The sequence below is a fragment of the Mesocricetus auratus genome, unplaced genomic scaffold (genome assembly GCF_017639785.1).
Source record: "Mesocricetus auratus isolate SY011 unplaced genomic scaffold, BCM_Maur_2.0 Super-Scaffold_100025, whole genome shotgun sequence".
Lineage (NCBI taxonomy): Eukaryota > Metazoa > Chordata > Mammalia > Rodentia > Cricetidae > Mesocricetus > Mesocricetus auratus.
The window spans coordinates 11,498,148-11,516,260 of record NW_024429206.1 but is presented as its reverse complement, the minus strand read 5'-3'; the positions used below and the strand labels follow the sequence as shown (position 1 = coordinate 11,516,260).

The following is an 18,113-nucleotide window of genomic DNA, read 5'->3' as shown; positions in this document are numbered from 1 at the left end:
TGGGGGAGGGGGACGCCGGTAGAGCAGCCACAGTATGCGATAGAGGCTGTTCACATCATGGCAGACCAGGTCCTAAGAGCGCAAGAACGAGGGTGCAGACATAACCTTCAGAGGGCCGACCCTAGTGACCCGCTTCCTCTGGCCGACCTGGCCGCTGTCCTTTGCCATCCTGTGGTTGATCAGCTGCATCTTGAGCAATTTCACCAAGATGTAAATGTTACCTTCCTTCTTCTTCACACATCCCTAATGCATTTACACTCACGGCCATACGTTTATTTATATCTTATGAACCCCACGGTGTGTCACACATAAATTGTAACATTCCATTAACTGTGAATTGCTGGGTCTGGAGGGCTTTTGGGAGATCAAGGAGAGGTGAGGTGCTGTGGAGGGGGGTGGGGTGGGGCCTCGGGTTGGAAGACTTCCCATCAGCTAGCCCTGCCGAAGGGGTGGGGACAGCACCCTAGGCTAAAGGCTGGCGTATGCAAGGGTCCTGAGGCGGGATCCAGGGAGGCATCTAACAAGAGATGGACTCCACCCACCACCAGCTTCTTGACCGACTTTGGGAAGCCACCCCAGAAATCCATCCCAAGGGGATGGTGCAAGCTCCCAGGTCTTCAGCCTCCTCCGGAACAGTTCACAACCTCGGCCACCCAGCTCTGGGCACAGAGAGGACAAGCCGGGCTGGATTGATTAGATCACTGTCAGCCGGGGGACCCGAGGTTAATTACTGTTCTCTTGTGAGTTTGTAGCCTGGCTCACAGGCCCTCACGTGTGTCCTTGGGTGCATGTGTGTATGTGTGTGCATGCCCGCATGAGTGTGTGTGGTTGGCCCCCAGTCTGCGTGGGGTGGGGTGGAGGCTGAAGGAGCACGGTGGAGGGGGGTGCGCCCTGGATTTCTCTTCCAGTTCTGAGCCTTGTCTTGTCTGGGGCACCTCAAAGACGAACGCTTAACAAGCATTACGGGACGCAAATAATTCCCCTATTCTCCTGTCTGCCTATTCTTTCCTCCCTCTTTTCTTGTAAATCCTGCCCCTTGCATGTGAATGGAAGGGTGGCTTCATGTGGGACCTTTAATCAGACCCCCGGTAGGGTCCAGGAGGGCAGAGTGCTGGAGGATTACCTTTTATTTTAGGGGTTTGGGGCCCTAGTCCTGCGGTCCCCCGTTCCCCTCCCCCGCTCTGTTTTCCTCCCGTGCGTTTGTTCTTGGCTGCAGTGAGGAAGGGAGGCTTAGGGCGCGGGGAGGGGGTTTACAAACTTAAGGGGATCGGGGCCTATTCAGCCGGCCTTGCGCGCAGACTTTCGCCTTTTGTTCTCAGCCCATTCTTCATCTGATTTCTTCACTCCGGTAAAAGCACTTTAATTCCCCTTTAGACACAGAGAATCCGTCCTCTTCCCCTCCCGCCCTGAGCCCCCCAGTTCACTCTCTCTCAGCCCCTTTATGCTGCGCCCTCCTCCGCCCCAACAAAGACCCAACATCGCGGCAAAGTATTTCTTTCAGCGATGATCCGGGAGGCTGCGGAGAATCCGGAGGGGGAGGGGAGGAGAAGGGAAAGCGGAGGACAGTGGCCTTCCTGGGGACCAGTGCCTCCCCCGCATCCAGACAGGCCCGAGGAGGACGCTGGCTTAGGGCAGCACCCGCATGTGGCCTAGGGTGGCTTTGTAGAGGTGGCACGTGGGTGGGGAGGGAAAAGGCAGGTGTGAAGGTGGCCGGGTGACAGGCGCCTGGTGACAGGCGATAGAGATGTTGCCGCTGGGTGTGGGCTTTGTCAGCTTTCTTGAAAGGACCAGGAAGCATTCATAGTGAAGTCCAGGCAGGGGAGGCGTAGGGGCCTCTAACTTGACTCAGATGTCCCTGCTCAGCATCCTGGCTATCCCAACCCATTCACTGAGCCTGGGTCCTGCTTGGGACTGTCAGCACCTATCAAAGAAACACTTTGGCTTGGGCAGGCAAGATGGCTCAGCCAGTAAAGGTGCTTGTTGCCAAGTCTGCTGATCAGTTTGATCCCAGGGACCCACATGGGGGAGGGAGAGGAGAGAGTTCTGCAAGTTGTCCTACTATATGGCCATGGCTTACATGCCCACCCATACACATGAACGAACAAACGAACGAATGAATATTTGAAAAATGAAATTGCAAAATAGGAAAAATATTTCATATTTCAAAGTTAATAAACATTGAATATCAAATATATATATAAATTATCATTATTATGATTGGGTTTCATTGAGACAGGATCTAGGATCTCACGCTGTAGTCTAGGCTGGCCTCACACTCACACCTGTCTTCCTGACTCAGCACCCCAGAGTTAGGATGCTAGGCAAGGGACTACTGCACCCCACAATATGTTTTATGCCAGGTTCAGACTGGCTTGTGAAAATCTCACGGAGCTGGAAACAGTTTCTCCGGTTGAAGAACTGAGTCCTGAGTGACCCACCCCTCACTTCTTGCTCCCCTCCTCCCATTCTGTAATTCTATATATCATTCATTCTACAACGAATTTCTGTGAACCCACCCATTACACCACTACTAGGCAGCACCAGAAACTTCTAGGAAAGTCTGTGAACTCGGCATTGGTCTCTTCTTGCCCCTTCATTCCTTGCAAGTGTCACTGGGTTCCTAAATATAATCTTTTTATTCAAAAATCATTTTGATACTATTTCCAGTATATCTTTCAGTTATTTTCATAATTATTGCATTTATGTATGTGTGTGTGTGTGTATGTGTGTGGACACAGGCATGCTATGATATGCATGTAGGGATCAGAAGGCAACTGGGGGGATGGCTCTGTACTTTCACCATATGGGTCCCTGGGGAATCGAATCCAGGTAGCCAGGCTTGGCAGCAATTGCTCTTACTGGCTGAGCCATCCTCGCCAGCCCTATCTCCTGAAATCTAGAGGTAGGACTGGTGTTTTTGTGATTAGAACAATTAACTACTAGCCTTGGTTTCCCCATCTATGAAATGGGAACAACAGATAAGCCAGGTTTGAGAGAGAGAGAGAGAGAGAGAGAGAGAGAGAGAGAATATCACACTGCCTTCCATCCCAGACAGACAAAGCAAACCTGCCTATCTCCTCCTTCTACCCAAGTCTGAGACAAATGAATCTTCTCTTCTAGAAAATGCCAACAAATTGTGCAGGGGCTATTTAAGGGAAATCGGGCCAGGGCAGTAATAGTCCAATTGGGAGTATGAACGGGGAAAAGGCCGGCTTCTCTCCTTGTCCGTGGATGGGCAATTACTGCCAAGAATTTTTCGGATAAAATAGAAGACAGAGAAATCGCAACCAGGAGCCCCAATTACGGGGAGTCATTCTTGGGCCTCGTTTTCAGGCTGTGTACTGCAGTGGGGGGGCGGGGCGGGGGATGAGGTGATGAGGCTGGCAGTCATCAGAGGGGAAGGTGAGAATTCAGCAGGGCTGTATCTAACCTTTCTGAGCTCCAAGGCTGGGTGCAGGGAGGGTGGGGGGATGGTTTAGGAGTCCCTGTGGGCTCTGCTTCCTCCTGGAGTAGGATGAGTTCATCACTCACTCCATGTACTGTGCTTGCTGCCCAGCCACAAGATGTCTCTAAAAAGGGCAGAGAACCCTCACCTCTGTGAACGTCCAGACTCTAGGACAGAGAACACCTTGCATCTGAAGCCACCGTGAATGTTTCTAGGAAGTGAAATGCTCGTATACATCCAGCAATGTCCTAAAAAAAATAATCCCAATTATAGAACTGTCAGTTCCCATGGCGCAGTTCCCGTGATGCACCTTGCCCGATAGCCAAGAAGGATTGGAAAGGCAGACTTATAGCAGCCTACACATCTACAGCAGTGCCATCAGACAGACACTCACAGAGATCCGCCTGCCTCTGCCTCCCGAATGCTGGGATTAAAGGTGTGCGCCACCAACGCCCGGCTGGCAGACAGAGCTTAAGTGAGAAGTTTTATTAGAAAGGGGAGGGAAGGGGGAAGGAAAGAGAAAAGAGGTAAAGAGACAGAGACAGAGAGAGAACAGAAGAGAAGAGGGAGACAGGAAAAGTCCTGTCTGCCCTAGGGGAGCAGCAGGAAAAAGACCAGGAAAGAGAAAGCAGCAAGAGCAAAAAGAGAGTATAAGTGGGCGGGGTCTTTCATTTAAAGGGGTCCTTTGTACCTGCGTGCAGACAAGTGCTCATGGAACGCTGGGCTGACCAGGGTACTGTCTGAGTGCACTCTGCCAGGTGACAGGGGCGGGCCAGCATAATGCCTGAATCCTTGCAATGCCCAGGTGTCTGGCATTACTCCTGGACTACTTCTTTTTGCCAAGTACTTGTGTGTTCTGTGAGTCTCATCCCAGATCCAAAGAATAACTTACTGGCCCATGAGCGTCCCCCAGCCTCTGCACTGTTGATGCTGGGTTTCAACCCACTCATTCCCACCTCAAGTAGAATGCTGTCTTCTCTATGGAAGACACGCCTTGGGCTCTCGTGGCTGACATACTCCTGGGTCCGTTGTAGATACTCAAGAAACTGTTCTGAGTCTACAGATGAACGAGTACACGCTCTAGAAAGAATCTGAGTACAAATTTAAGGACGTTTAACAATAGGTGTTCAGAGAATTAGGTTTTGACTTGGAGCAGAGTGCATCCCTGGAGTTGGGCACGGAGAAGGTGGAATGGGGAGGGGCCTTCTCAGTCCCCTGCTGCTAGGTGCTCAGGTGGGGATGGAGTGGAGAGGGCCTCAGGAGCATGGGGTACAGTGCTGGTTCAGTGGGGTTCAGGTGGGATGATGGTGACTCCTGTCTTAGGAGGAGGTTTCTCAGGGTCATGTGACTCTAAAGCTATAAGAGACCCCAGAAGAAGGCAGAGGGAGCTCATGGCCTCACTCATCCCCAGCTCACTGACATTTTTGCAGAGAAGGTCAAAGACTAACTGACCCCCGAGGTGCCCATCAAGACCACCAGCATTTCTGAGAGCAAATGTGGGCAGCCCCTCTCCTGTCCTCCACTGCTGGTGTGAGCCTGGTCTTCACAAGGCCATGAAGCCTCCCAAGGTCAACTGAGAACCTCCCCTTTCATCTTAGTGGGCAGTAGTCTGGAGTCTGCTTGAAGATGGGGCAAGCTGAGGCCCCTAGAAAAAAGTCCCACGATCCCCGAAGAACCAAACTGTGGTTACCTGGCTGTCTTCCTCTGCACTGTGAGTTTTTCTCAACTTGGCACAAACTATAGTCACCTGGGAAGAGGGACCCTTATCTGAGGAGCTGCCTCCATCAGATATCCCTGTAGGTGTGTCTGTGGAGCATTTTCTTAATTAGTGATTGGTACCAGAGGGCCAGCCCACTATGGGCGGTGCTGTTCCTGAGCCCTGTAAGAAAGCAGACTGAGCAAGCCTCTGGGAGCAGGCCAGTAAGCAGTATTCCTCCACGGTCTCTGCATCAGTTCCTGCCCCTGGGTTCCTGCCTTGACTCCTCTGCTGATGAATCCAGCCCTGAAAGATGAAATAAACCCTTCCCCTGCTCTAGCTGGAGTTTTGTTTTTATCACAGCAACAGAGAAGCAGACTAAGACATTCCCCTCGTTCAGGAAGCCATCCGATGGACCCATGGGCACCCTCGCCCAGCTTTCACTGAGATGGCACCCAAAGCTTGGGATGAACCTCTGCAGAGTCTAGAATGCGATGGCAATGACTTCCCTCTGCTCAAAATGAGGACAAGAGCAGCAGTAATGGGCCACATAGGAGTGTTGATCCAGGTCAGAGACGGGGGGGGCTCAGCAGTTAAGAGCACCTGCTGCTCTTCATAGGATCTGGGTTTGGCTCTCAGCACCACATAGGGTGGCTCACAATCACCTGTAACTATGGCTCCAGGGGATCCAACGCCCTCTTCTGGACTTTGTGGATACTACATGCACATTGCACATATATATATATGTATATACACACACACATAGACATGTAAATAATTAATTTAAAAAACCTTACGTGATGTCTGTCAACAGCAGGTGAGGGAGATGTCAGAGTCCTTGAAAGCTGCGGTGGCTCCAATGTGGTCCTTGCAGTTAGGAAATCCACATGGAAGTACTGAGGACGAGTCACCACAGGACTGCAACTTACAAATGGCCCAATAAAGAAAAGAAGGTAAGAAGTGGGTTGATGATTGCATAAAGAGGAAAAGACATTCTGAGTGTGGCTGTAGGGCATATGTTCTAGAATACTGAGCAGTTTGGTTACTAGTGTATGTTGGTGACCAGGAGACATCGTGTGTCCCATCCACTGTTAAACAGTAAGGAAACAGGTAGAGCTTGACTTTGGGGGGCCCTGTATGTCTGACCTAGTAGGAATATTCGGACCTCAGGCTGCCTTGAATGGGGGAGGAGCTAGAGGGTCCTGCTGGGCTGTGTAAGATGGCAGATATCTGTGAGCCCCGCCCCCTGTGCCTTCTCCATCCCATCTTCAGGAGTGATTTGGAGTCTATCTTTCCCCTTCCATTTGGCCCCAGAAGTTCCATCCTCAGGCCTGGCTGGCTGGAGTATTTGCCAGTCAACACCACACCACGTGTGTTAAAGCCTTGTGGCAGCTTCCCCGCCCCCACACTGTTTACTGAGCAAACATCACTAATTCCCCTCCTGGCGCTGGAGTTCCCCAAAGCAAGGCGTGTTCATCAGCTCCCTTGGCAGCTGGAAACCTCCTCCTCAGGAAGATCTAGGATAGAGACGAGGCTCAGGAAGATCTGGGAGAGAGATGGAGGCGTTCTTAGCTTCCTCAGCAGCCTCTCTGACCAGCAGGCTCCAGTGCCAGGGTGCTGGGGTGCCAGTTGGTCTCACGGCCCCGAATAATATGCTGGTCTCCATGACATCCATCTTCTGCGGTCCAGGGAACCTGCTTACTGCAATTTGATATCAATCTTTCCATTCATTCATTCATTCACTTATGGCTTGAGTCAGGCAGGGCAGGGTGTGGGGAGGCTGTGGTAGGTACACCTTGCCTCCCAAGTGAGCATTGTTCCCCTGGAGCTTCTGTACAGAAGCAGGCAGCAAATTAGCCAAGAAGGCCAGAAGAAGTGAAGGAAACCAACCAGGATGACAGATGGGTGCTCTGAGTGGGGGTGTCCAGAGAGGAGCCCAGATTCCAGGCAGGAGGGGGCGTAGGCTGTGACACCTCAGGCTCCACAGCACCTCTGTGGTGCTGTCACAGGCTCTGTCTTTATTTGGAATGCTTACACTGGGTCAACAAGATGGCTCCATGGGCAAAGGCCCTTGTGGCCAAGATTGATGGCCTGACTTTGATCTCTGAAACCCAACTAAAGATGAAAGAGAGATGGGACTCCACAGAGTTGCCCTCCGACCTTCCTCTGTCCCTCCTCTCCACCACTCTGCCACATGTTACTACTACTAATAACTTAAAAAAAATATTGCATAAGGGCTAGAGTCATAGCTTAGCTGGTAAAGTGCTTGCCACACATTCACATCAGGACCCAAGTTGGATTCCCAGCACCAACATTAAAACAAACAAATAAACAAGCAAAAAACCCAGGCATGGTGGTGCATGCCTATAATCCTAGCACTGGGGAGGTGGACAGAGGCAGATAACCAGAGCTCACTGACAGCCCACTCTAGACTCTGTCTCAGCAAAAAAAGAAGGGATGCTCCTGAATAACAACAACCGAGGTTGCCCTCTGACCTCTGTTACTGGAGTTTCTTGTTCCACCAGGCCCCACCACCCTTCTCAGCCCCAAATAAACACACAGATGCTATATTGATTATAAAACTGTTGTCCGATGGCTAGGGCTTCTCATTGGCTAGCTCTGTCTTAATTATTAACACATTTCTCTAAATCTATGTATTTCCACATGGTCTTGGCTTACCAGAGAATGACCAGACCTGTTACTCCTTTGGCTGCTACACGGCGTCTCTTCAGGTCTTTCTCTGCCTACCTTTCCCAGAATTCTCCTGTCTCCTAGTCCTGCCTATCTTCCTGCATCTCTTGGCCAAACAGTGTTTATTCCTCAACCAATAAGAGAGACATATATACAGAAGGACATCCCCCATCAGACCTCCACAGGCACACACATGTGCACCACACTCGTAAGTGCATACACACACGTGTGTGGGCATGTGTGGGCTCACACACACACACACACACACACACACACAATTACATCAAAGTTGTGCTGATTTGTGGAAGATGCTTTCAGAGAGAAACAGAAGGGAGCCTGAGAGGGTCTTAAGGCAGGGATGGGAAGGGGTCTGGAAGCAGAGGGAATTGTAGGGGCAGCCGTTCTGAGGTAGAGGCACACTTGGGAGTGTTGGAGGAGCAGCAAGAAGCCCCAGTTCTGCAGAGTGGGGTGAGTGGGAGAGGGGTCTTGGCAGGGATAGAGGGGTGTGGGTGGGGCCTTGAGAGTCAGGGCAGGTATGAACCTTCTGAGTGTGAGCAGAGCTCTGGAGTCGTCAAGGTTGTGTGACTCTGTTTCAGTGGGGCCCTAGGGGGTGCTGATGCAAGAGTTTAGGCAAGGCACTTAGAGGTAGGAAGGCCAGCACCCACACCTAGCTGGTTCTCAGGGCCCAGCCTCTAACCTGTCCACACAGCAAGCAACCACTGAGCACTTACCGAATGCCAAGGGCTGCTTGGTTCCATTTAGTGCGACAAAGCAGAACCGAGTCTTGACCTTGATGCAATTCAGAGACCCCAAGCTCAGACATGACAGACATGTGGGCCAGGTGGTACAATTGTTACCCCTCCGTTGGCTATTTCTGGAAATGGAAACCACGGGTCAGAAGAAGACCCATCTCTAGCTGGCTTACACCAAGGAGACCCTTGGGATGAGCTCATGGCCTCCCATGACTCCCCCTTCTAGTCACCCACGCCTCTTTGGGTGGCTGAGTTTTGGGCTGTGTTAGAGAGAGCCTAGGACACTTGGTATTACTAGCTCCTTCCTCTCTCTTTGGTCTGTGGCAGAATCCTGAGGCCTGCAGGAGGCTGGCGAGGCCCATTAGCTTGCTCAGTCCCTCCCTCTGGGCTCTCAGGCGGTGGCCGGCTCCCCCGACTGCCCATGAGCATGGCAGGGGGCTGACTTGGAAGAAACCAGTCTAGAGGACCCCTCCACTCTTACTCTGGGGACACCCCATTAATTCTTAACAAACATGAAGTTCCACGGGGCCAGGCCTCGACTAATGAGGCCTGGTTTCCCAGGATCCCCCAGGGAGGAGGAATTAGCCACCACTGGCTCCCAGAGCCAAGCATAACTGGAGAGGGCTGACTCCCAGCTTCCCAGTTTCCCAGCCTCTAGTCTGGGCCACCTTCCCAGGGCACAGCCCCGCATGCCATTACTCCATACCTGTGTCTCTTTCAGGAGCTCCCTGTGGAAAGCGGCTCTCCTGAGGCAGGTTTGATCTGTAATAGACAGTGGAGCCAGAGCCACAGTGGAGATTGCTACCATATCCGGCCACCACCAAAGACCCCTCTGTGAGCCCCCCTCGAAAATCCACCCCTGCCCCCATTCTCACAAGGCCATAGGTCTTTATGTCACCAGGCAGGAGTTGCCAACTGTTAAAGCGTTACTCAAATGGAATCATTCCAATGTGTGGCTGTGGTTTAGTGCACATGGGTAATACACATGCGGGTTCACATACATGTGTGTACGCATGCATGTGGAGGCCAGAGGTCACCTTGGGTGTCTTTCCTCAGGATGCCATCCCCCTTGGTTTCCTGAGGCAGGGTCTTTTACTGAACCTAGGACTCACAGATTAGGCTAGGCCAGCTGGCCAGTGAGCCCCACAGACCACCCTCTCTATCCCCAGTGAAAAAATCTGAGTTCTGGGAATCAAACGCAGCTCCTCATGCTTGTGTGGCAAGGATTTACAGATGGAACTATTTCCCTCACTCCTGTCCTTACTGATTTTATATTTTTCAAAGATTTATTTATTTTTTCCAGGCAGTGGTAGCACACACCTTTAATCCCAGCACTTGAGAGGCAGCGGCAGGTGGATCTCAGTGAATTCGAGGCCAGTATGGTCTACAGAGTAAGTTCCAGGACAGCCAGGACTATTGCACAGAGAAATCCTCTCTTGAAAAAACAAACAATAAAAAAAGATTTATTTATTTATGTATATGAGTGCTCCATCTTCCTGGAGGTCTGCACAACAGACGAGAGCATCAGATCTTGTTACAGGTGGTTGTGAGCCACCATGTGGGTGCTGGGAATTGAACTCAGGACCTTTGGAAGAACAACCAGTGCTCTTAACTACTGGACCACCTCTCCAGACTGTTAATAGACTTATTGTGATAGAGAGTCTCATTGCAGAGTCTCACTACTTAGCCCAGGCTGGACTTGAACTAGAGGTTCTCCTGCTTGTTTCCTGAGTGCTGGGATGGCAAATGTGCACCATGAGGACATACATCTTTTCTTGTTGTCCTTTTTTCTTCTACATGATGCCCAAAGCCCTGTTATGTATATCCACTCCAAGTCCTTCCTTTTTAAAGATTTATCTATCTAGTTTGTGTGTGTGTGTGTGTGTGTGTGTGTGTGCACATGTATATGAGTTTATGTGTACCACATGCATGCAGTTGCCTATAAAGGCCAGAAGAGGGAGTTCAGATCCCTTGGAACTGGAATTACAGGTGGTCGTGTGTAGGGTGTGGAGGAAGCTCTGAGTGAGTGAGTTAGTGAATATGCATTGTTGGCCTGGACACGCTCTGTGGAGGACTCTAAAACTCCTGACTCTGAAACTGGCGAAGCAACACCTTGCCCTGTCAAAGCACAGAAGTGATATAAAAGATTGATCAGTATGAACGGAAACTAGCAACTTTAGCCTCCTCCCTGATGTTTGCAGCCTAAGACTGCAACTATATAGCCCTCCTACTGAGGCTATCCAGCCCTGCCCCATGTTATACACAATAAACACGCGTAGGTTCCAGGCCAGGGAGGTTCTATGTGCCAATCCATCAGAGTGTGATCCCTCACTGACACATTCTAGGCAGGGGCTCTATGACTGGGCTCCGCCTCTTTCCTCATCCTATAGGGATCGCTCTACAACTTGCCCTGTGCTTTGCTGGCTCAAGTCTGCCGTGAGTTCTCACTGGTGCCCTTGTCTCCCAGCCATTAGTGCACAGATCTTTCTGGCTTCCTTGCCTGGCCTTTGGGAAACCTTCCCCCTCAACAGCGAGAACCTGGCTCCTTTATTGTTTAATCTCAGTACACCATGGAGTAACTTCGGAATCATCCCTGATGCTCTTGTGGGAAAACACGCTTATCAAACAAGAGTCTGCTCATAGGGAGTCCCTTTGGCCATTATGAATGCCATTTATATCCAAAGTCACTGGGCTGCCATGTTGCCCCCCTCCCAAGGCCCCCCAGAATTGTTTCAGACAACTCTACCAGGGGTTATTTTGTCACATTATGCATCCTTTATTCCCCAATAACTTTAAAATGTGCATGCACTGGGACCCCATTTTGTTCTAGAAAGATCTACAGATTTTGCATAGGCACAGTGTTTTTACCCACCAGCCCAGCATCCTATGAAATAATTCTACTGTTCTAAAACACCCCCCCCTTCGTGAGTCAGCTCTCACTCTGAGCCCTGAGCCCATGGTGAACCCCGAGATTTACTCATGGTCTCTACACTTTTGTATTCTCTAGAACATCTCATGAGTGGAAATTCTCTGACCTAGACCCTTATCAGGCTGGCTTCTCTTTCATCAATTAATACATGTACTTCCCCAAGTCAGGCTCATAGGGATATGAAGAACAGAGTTAGATATCCCAGAACCCATGCAAAAAGGTAGGGCATGTTGGTGGCATTTACCTCCTGTGGAGGCAGAGGCAGGAGGATTCTTGAAGCTCACTGCTCATCCCAGCTGAACCGGTGAGCTCCAGTTAATGAGGAGACCTGTGGGTGAAGAGATTGTCTAGTTCACAGCAACACAATGGGCCAGCTTGAGTTGACACTGAGCTCTTATCCAAAGCTGACAACAGTTATTCCTTCAACAGACATTTGTTGGGCACTTACTACTTCCCAGTGTCTTTCTCCTTGAATGGTATCAGGTGTGTTATTAAAATAGTTACACTAGCCTGATGTTTTTGTTAGTAATCATCCACCTTTTACCCTAGCACCTTTTCAATTTCTTGTCATCAATTTTATATTTTATCTGACTCAAGAACCCTGATCTCTTTGGCCAATTCAGTCATCCATCCATTCATCATTCAAAATTTGTGATATGTGTGCGCAGGCGTGCTCACCCATCCATTAACACTAGGTATCTTCCTTTGTGTCTCTCTCTTATTTTAAAGTTTTTTTAAAATTACATTTATTTCTTTGTGTATGAGTGGCCATGTGTGCCATAGTATGCTTGTGGCGGTCAAGGTACAGCATGCAGGAGCTGGTTCTCTTCCTGTATCGTGTGGTTCCCAGGGATCAAACTCTTGTTGTCAGCCTTGGTGGCAAGACCCTTTGCCTGCTGAGCTGTCTTGCTTCCACCGTAGCATTTGTTTCTTTATTATTTTTATGTCTGCGTGCCTGTATGTGTTTATGTGTATCACAAGCCTGCAGGTTTGCAAAGGCCCAGAAGAGGGCAGCAGATTCCCTGGAACTGAAATTACAGACAGTTGCTAGCCTCCATGTAGGTTCTGGGAACCAAACCCAGGTCCTCTGCAAGAGCAGCGAGTGCTCTTAACTCCGGAGCCGTCTCTCTGGTCCCTCCTCCTTCTCCCCCCACTTTGGTCTCTTACTGTACTTAGAGCTCACTGATTCAGCCATGCTACTTGACCAGGGATCCTTCTGTCGCCATCCCATCCCAGAGATGGGATCGCAGCCATCTCCTACCGTGTATGGCTTTTCACATGTGTGCTGGGAATTCAAACTCATATCTTAATGCTTGTCTAGGAATACCTTTACCCACAGAGCCATCTCCTTAGTCTCTTTTTGGGGACACATTTAAACCATTTACCTTTATTGTGATTTGCAAAAATGAAATAATTTCTGGCATATCAGTTTTCACCGTCTGGCAACTATATGGGCATGTGCTGAGTGGGGCCCCCTTTCCTTCCTCCCCCCTCCCCCACTTCTCTGCTTTCTGTAGGACAGACTGAAGTCATCAACATTACCTTGTTGTTTGGGAAATTATGCATTGTATTTTCCTTCTTTAGTGATCTGCTTAAAAAGTATTTCTATTTGCTGTCTTTATAGAGCCCCTAGTCTGTGCCCTCACAGCTGTCTGTGTTGCTCAGAGCTAAGAGCCTGCGGTACAAGGATGAGTTCTTCTGAAGTCTGTAATTCTAAGGTTTTAAAACTCCAGTAGTTCTCATATTCTATATTTTACCCTAAGATTACATTAATTTGATATTCAACTTAATATTCCATGTTTCTATGACCTCATATAACTCTAAAACTTCAGTGATCTGATATCCTATATGTATCAATCATTTAGCTTCATATGCTAAAATTCTCTCTCTTTTTTTTTTTTCTCTGGTTTTTCGGGACAGGGTTTCTCTGTGGCTTTGGAGGCTGGCCTGGAACTAGCTCTTGTAGACCAGGCTGATCTCGAACTCACAGAGCTCGGCCTGCCTCTGCCTCCCCATTGATGGGATTAAAGGCATGTGTCACCACCACCACCACCGGGCATTAAAATTCTTTTATCCTAAGGCTTTACTTGGTACATTGGTTAACATTTCACAAGTGTTAGAGTCCACACACTGGCAGCTACTAGGCTTCATGTGTTCCATTTTAAAGACATTTCCAATTCTGTAATTCTACAGATCTGAATTTTTATAAAGCTGTGATTGTAGGATCTCTGGGTCTAACAGTGAAGATTTCTGTAATTCTTGTTCCCCACCCCACCCCAGTTTGCTTCTTTTTCTTTAAAGACTGAATCTTGCAGTGTAGCCCAAAGCTGGCCTCCAACACGCAGAAATCCATGTGCCTCGACCTCCCCAATTCTAGGGTTACAAGTATGTCTCACCACACTCAACTTAGAATTCTGTAATCCTAGAGTATTATTGTTATTACTGTTTTAAAGACAGGGTCTCTATTACATAGCTCTAGCTGTCCTGGAACTCTCTATGTGGACCAGGCTGGCCTCAAACTCACAGAGACCCACCTGTTTCTGAATCCTGAGTTCTGGGATTAAAAGTAGATACCACCATGCCAGGCTGGCATTATTATTTTTTAAAGATTTATTTGTGTGTGTGTGTGTGTGTGTGTGTGTGTGTGTGCGCGCGCGTGCACGTGCACATGAGTGCAGTTACCCACAGTGATCAGAGGAGGGTGCTGGATATCCCAATGCTGTTGTGAGCTGTGAGCTGCCAGCTGTGGGTGCTGTAATAACTTGCAGGTTGCTTATTTGCAGGTTCGGGAACCTGGCTTGGATGGAGATATGACAGGTGCTCTCTGCATCTCTTTCCACCTTGAAATACTACCTGGAGCAGAGACTGTTAAAAGCCAGTTCTGTTGTGCTCTCTTCGGCAGCACATATACTAAAACTGGAAAGATACAGAGAAGATTAGCATGGCCCCTGCCCAAGAATGACATGCAAATTCGCGAAGCGTTCCATATTTTTTTAAAAAAAGCCAGTTTTGTCCATGTCTCTTTACAATTTATGGTCCTCCCGAAACGTGCTGACTTTGCTAGGAAATAGAGATGAGAGAACACAGGGGGTGGCCATCTTCCAGCAGACAGGGGCTGCGGGAGCTGCTCTCTCCACCCTCATTTTCTCTTTCTTGTGGTCTTTCCATCTCTCAGAGGGGGAACCTCAGATAGGCGGTTTTCAGTGGCAAATGTGGGCACCTTCATTCTGTCCCTTGGCTGCATTTGGCTGCAAGTAAGGGCAGTGCAAAGTCAGTCACACACACACACACACACACACACACACACACACACACACACACACACACACAAAAGCCTGGAGATCTTTCCACAGCTAACTAGAAACCAAGGGAGGAGTAAGGGTCTGCAATGTACACGGAGTAGGCAGAAGGAGAAAGCATTGTCCCTAGAGCCATCGCCCAGGACCAGGAGGGTGACAACTTACTGTTATAAAGAGGACTAGACACGTCTTTCACCTGAATTGCTGCCTCAGACAAAACCAGGACTGTCCTGAAGGAAGAAGACAATGAGGGCTGACTGGCCGCCAGTAACTGGCAAATGTCTCACCAATAAGAACTTACATAAAGGGAGAAGGTATCTAAGTGTATGTGGGCATCAGGCATAGCTGTGTTCAGGAGCTTAGATACCATCACCAGACACTGTGGTTCCTCTGAGAGCTCCATGGTGGCGACACCACTCCCTCCCAGCAACTTGAAATGGGTATCATATCAGCTTCATAATCCAGGAAGCGAAATGAATTCTTTCCTGATACTTTCCGTTCTAGCAAGAAGCCACAACTTCAGATGCCGTGTCCTGACTTGGGTCACAGGCCTACACCTAGCTAATCTGTTATATCTAGGGACAGAGCTTGTGTGGGGAAACAGACTCTTGACTGCCCATTCTGGCCAGTACTCTCCCTTGGAACCCCAGGATAGGCGGACGGCAACAGTTATGGGATACTTAGGGACTTGGGAAGGACATAGTCACTTGGGTTCTGTTATCATTTGTTTATTCATTGATAAATATCTACCCATAAATGAATATTATCCTTACTTCCCTTGTGTGACATCAAACTGGACACAGCCCTTGCTGTGGCTCTGGTGTCCCTTAGAGAAAGGGGCAGACTCTCATGGAATCACCAAGTCCTTAAGATGGGTAGTGTGACTTTTGGCTCCTTTTAGTTTTGTCACTTGCCAGAAAGGTGAGCTTGTGAGAGTCATCTCCCCTTGTGGATTCCAGTTTCTGTAACCTCCATGGCCCCACTTATTCATCTGCTAGAAAGATCACGAATGTAGAGACTGTAGCTACCTGTTAACTATCCCCTAGTTAGCAGTCCAAACTTGGTAGCAGCCTTCACCATCACCACCATGACTAGCAGCAGCATTTTCGTTACCATCATCACCGTCATCACAAACACCACCACCATCATCATCACCATCATCACAACCATCCTCACCACTATCGTCACCATCAGCAGCAGGAGTATTACCATTACCATAGTCATCATCACCACCATCACCACCATTGTCACCATCATCACCACCACCACCACCACCACCACCTACCACTGTACTTACTGATATTATTACCCAGCCGGGAAGACTTCCATAGAATCACAAAACATCCATGCTCATAAGCAAGATCCCATCCACCAGAGTTCAACCCCACTGCCTGTCCCCTTTCTTGTCCCCAGCAACCAACCTGTTTCAACTTCAGGGGTTATGCGAGGCACTGGGAGTTGGAGGCAGGAGGATTATCCTAGCTATATAGTTAGTTTGAGGCCAGTCTGAACTACAGGGGAGCCTGTCTCAAAACAAAAACAAAAACACAGGAAAAACCCCAAAGGTCTCCCTTCCTAGACCACTCAGGAGCAGCACACTGACCCCGCCTTTAAATCCATCTCCTTCCTGTTCCAGGCCCATCCCTGTTGGAAAAAAATGACTCTCACAAAAGATCCCTCTGCAGCAATTATCTAAATGGGAGGCTGGGAGGGGGGGAGCCATTTAGAATCCACTTCATTGCGGGATTACCTAATTAATTAACGGTTTCGCTGACAACTCGTTGGAGAAGTGTGTTAAACAGGAGCGCAGTGGGCCGTGATTTATAGACTCTGACACCCCCCTCCTGGCCTCTCCACCTCCCTCCTTCCTGCCCTCCCACAGCCCCCCACTTCCCCACTCGGCTCGGCACAAGGAGGCCCGTGAGGACCCTCGCCCAGGCTCCCTCTGGAGTTTGGGGCTGGGGCACACGGAAATGACAGAAGGGCTCCAGGGAGGGGGTGGATCCGGGTGATGAGGAGACAATGAAGAGATAAGGAGGCAGCTGAGATGAGGGGGAAGGTCGCATCTGCCCCTTGCCCCCAGCCCAGAGCCATCTGTGCCGGTCAGGGCCTGTGGACACCTCCCGGTCCCGGCTGCTTCCTCTTGAAACTTGGTAGTTTTCCAGAGAGACTGTTCCCCTCAGCTTGGAGAAGTGTGTACCGTCAGGGGACCCAGAAACTCAGCTTTGACTTTTCCACAGGAAAGGGTTTTCCAATTTCCGGTAACTGGAAGGTGAAGGCTGGGGTGTGGCTCAGTTGTCGGAGTGCTGCCCCACATGCGCAAAGCCCTGGCTTGGATCGCCAGCAAAGCACAAACTGGGTACAGCGGTGCACACGGGTAATCCCAACGCTGGTGGAGTAGAGGCAGGAGGCCCAGAACTTCAAGGTCAAGCCTGGATACAGGAGACCCTGTCTCAAATCACCCCAGGGTGAGAGACGGGGAAGAAGACGGAAGTAAGGAGCAGCGTGCAGCCCGTGGACACCTGTATCGTGGAAGGTGTTGTCTCAACACGAAAAGGTCACCCATCCACGGAGCCCCAGCCCTGGCGTGAGGCAGGGCATGGATTTTTAACACCAGGATTGCGTACTCTGGAAACGTTTAAACCAACCATTTGGCGGGCAATCTCACTAAAGGAGAACTGTGGACTTGATGGCAGGAGTCTGAGGCTAGTCCAGCTCTGCTGCTAGCTTCTTGCTGCTCTCTGTCCTCATGTTTATGGCTGATGAGGTATCGATGGCTGCCACCTTTAAGTAAAGGACTCTTCTCCTGGGAAGGGAGTCTGGAACGTCATGACATTTTAGAGCAGTGGTTCTCAACCTTCCTAATGCTGCGACACTTTAATACAGTTCCTCATGCAATGGCCCCCAACAATAAAGTATTCCTCGTTGCTACTTCATAACTGTAAATTTGCCACTGTTACGAACCGTAACGTAAACATTTGATATGTGCAGGATGTGTTTTCATGGTGACAGATTGACCAAAAGGGGGTGGGACCCACAGGTTGAGAACCCTGTTCATAGAGTGATAGGCAACTCCACAGGTTTCCAATTTGCTTCCCTGGGCTTCCATTTCCTCTTCCACTGTTCTAGAAGGATCTTCCCAAGTCTTTCACACCAAGAGCAAAAGGAACCAGAACTCCCAACAAAAGGACAGATATTCTGCTACACAGGCAACTTCCATCCTTCCCAAATTCTCCCCCTTCTTACAGCACCTCCTTATTGATTCTGAGGTCCCCACCTCCCACTCACTGAAGACCAGGTC

General features: G+C 49.6%; 1 long non-coding RNA gene and 1 other non-coding gene across 4 annotated transcripts; both read left to right on the top strand.

Annotated features, from left to right (window-relative positions):
* The first annotated feature begins 453 nt into the window (after nucleotides 1-453).
* Nucleotides 454-17,748, top strand: LOC121134023. Of its 3 annotated transcripts, none has more exons than XR_005871024.1 (4): nucleotides 454-740; nucleotides 5,505-5,709; nucleotides 5,959-6,094; nucleotides 14,297-17,748. It is a non-coding gene; the product is annotated as an uncharacterized LOC121134023 (long non-coding RNA). The 3 variants fall into 3 exon arrangements; XR_005871026.1 differs by having other exon boundaries at nucleotides 5,956-6,094; XR_005871025.1 differs by lacking the exon at nucleotides 5,505-5,709 and having other exon boundaries at nucleotides 5,956-6,094.
* LOC121134081 lies at nucleotides 14,400-14,506 on the top strand. The gene has a single exon (XR_005871110.1). It is a non-coding gene; the product is annotated as a U6 spliceosomal RNA (small nuclear RNA).
* Nucleotides 17,749-18,113: the final 365 nt, after the last annotated feature.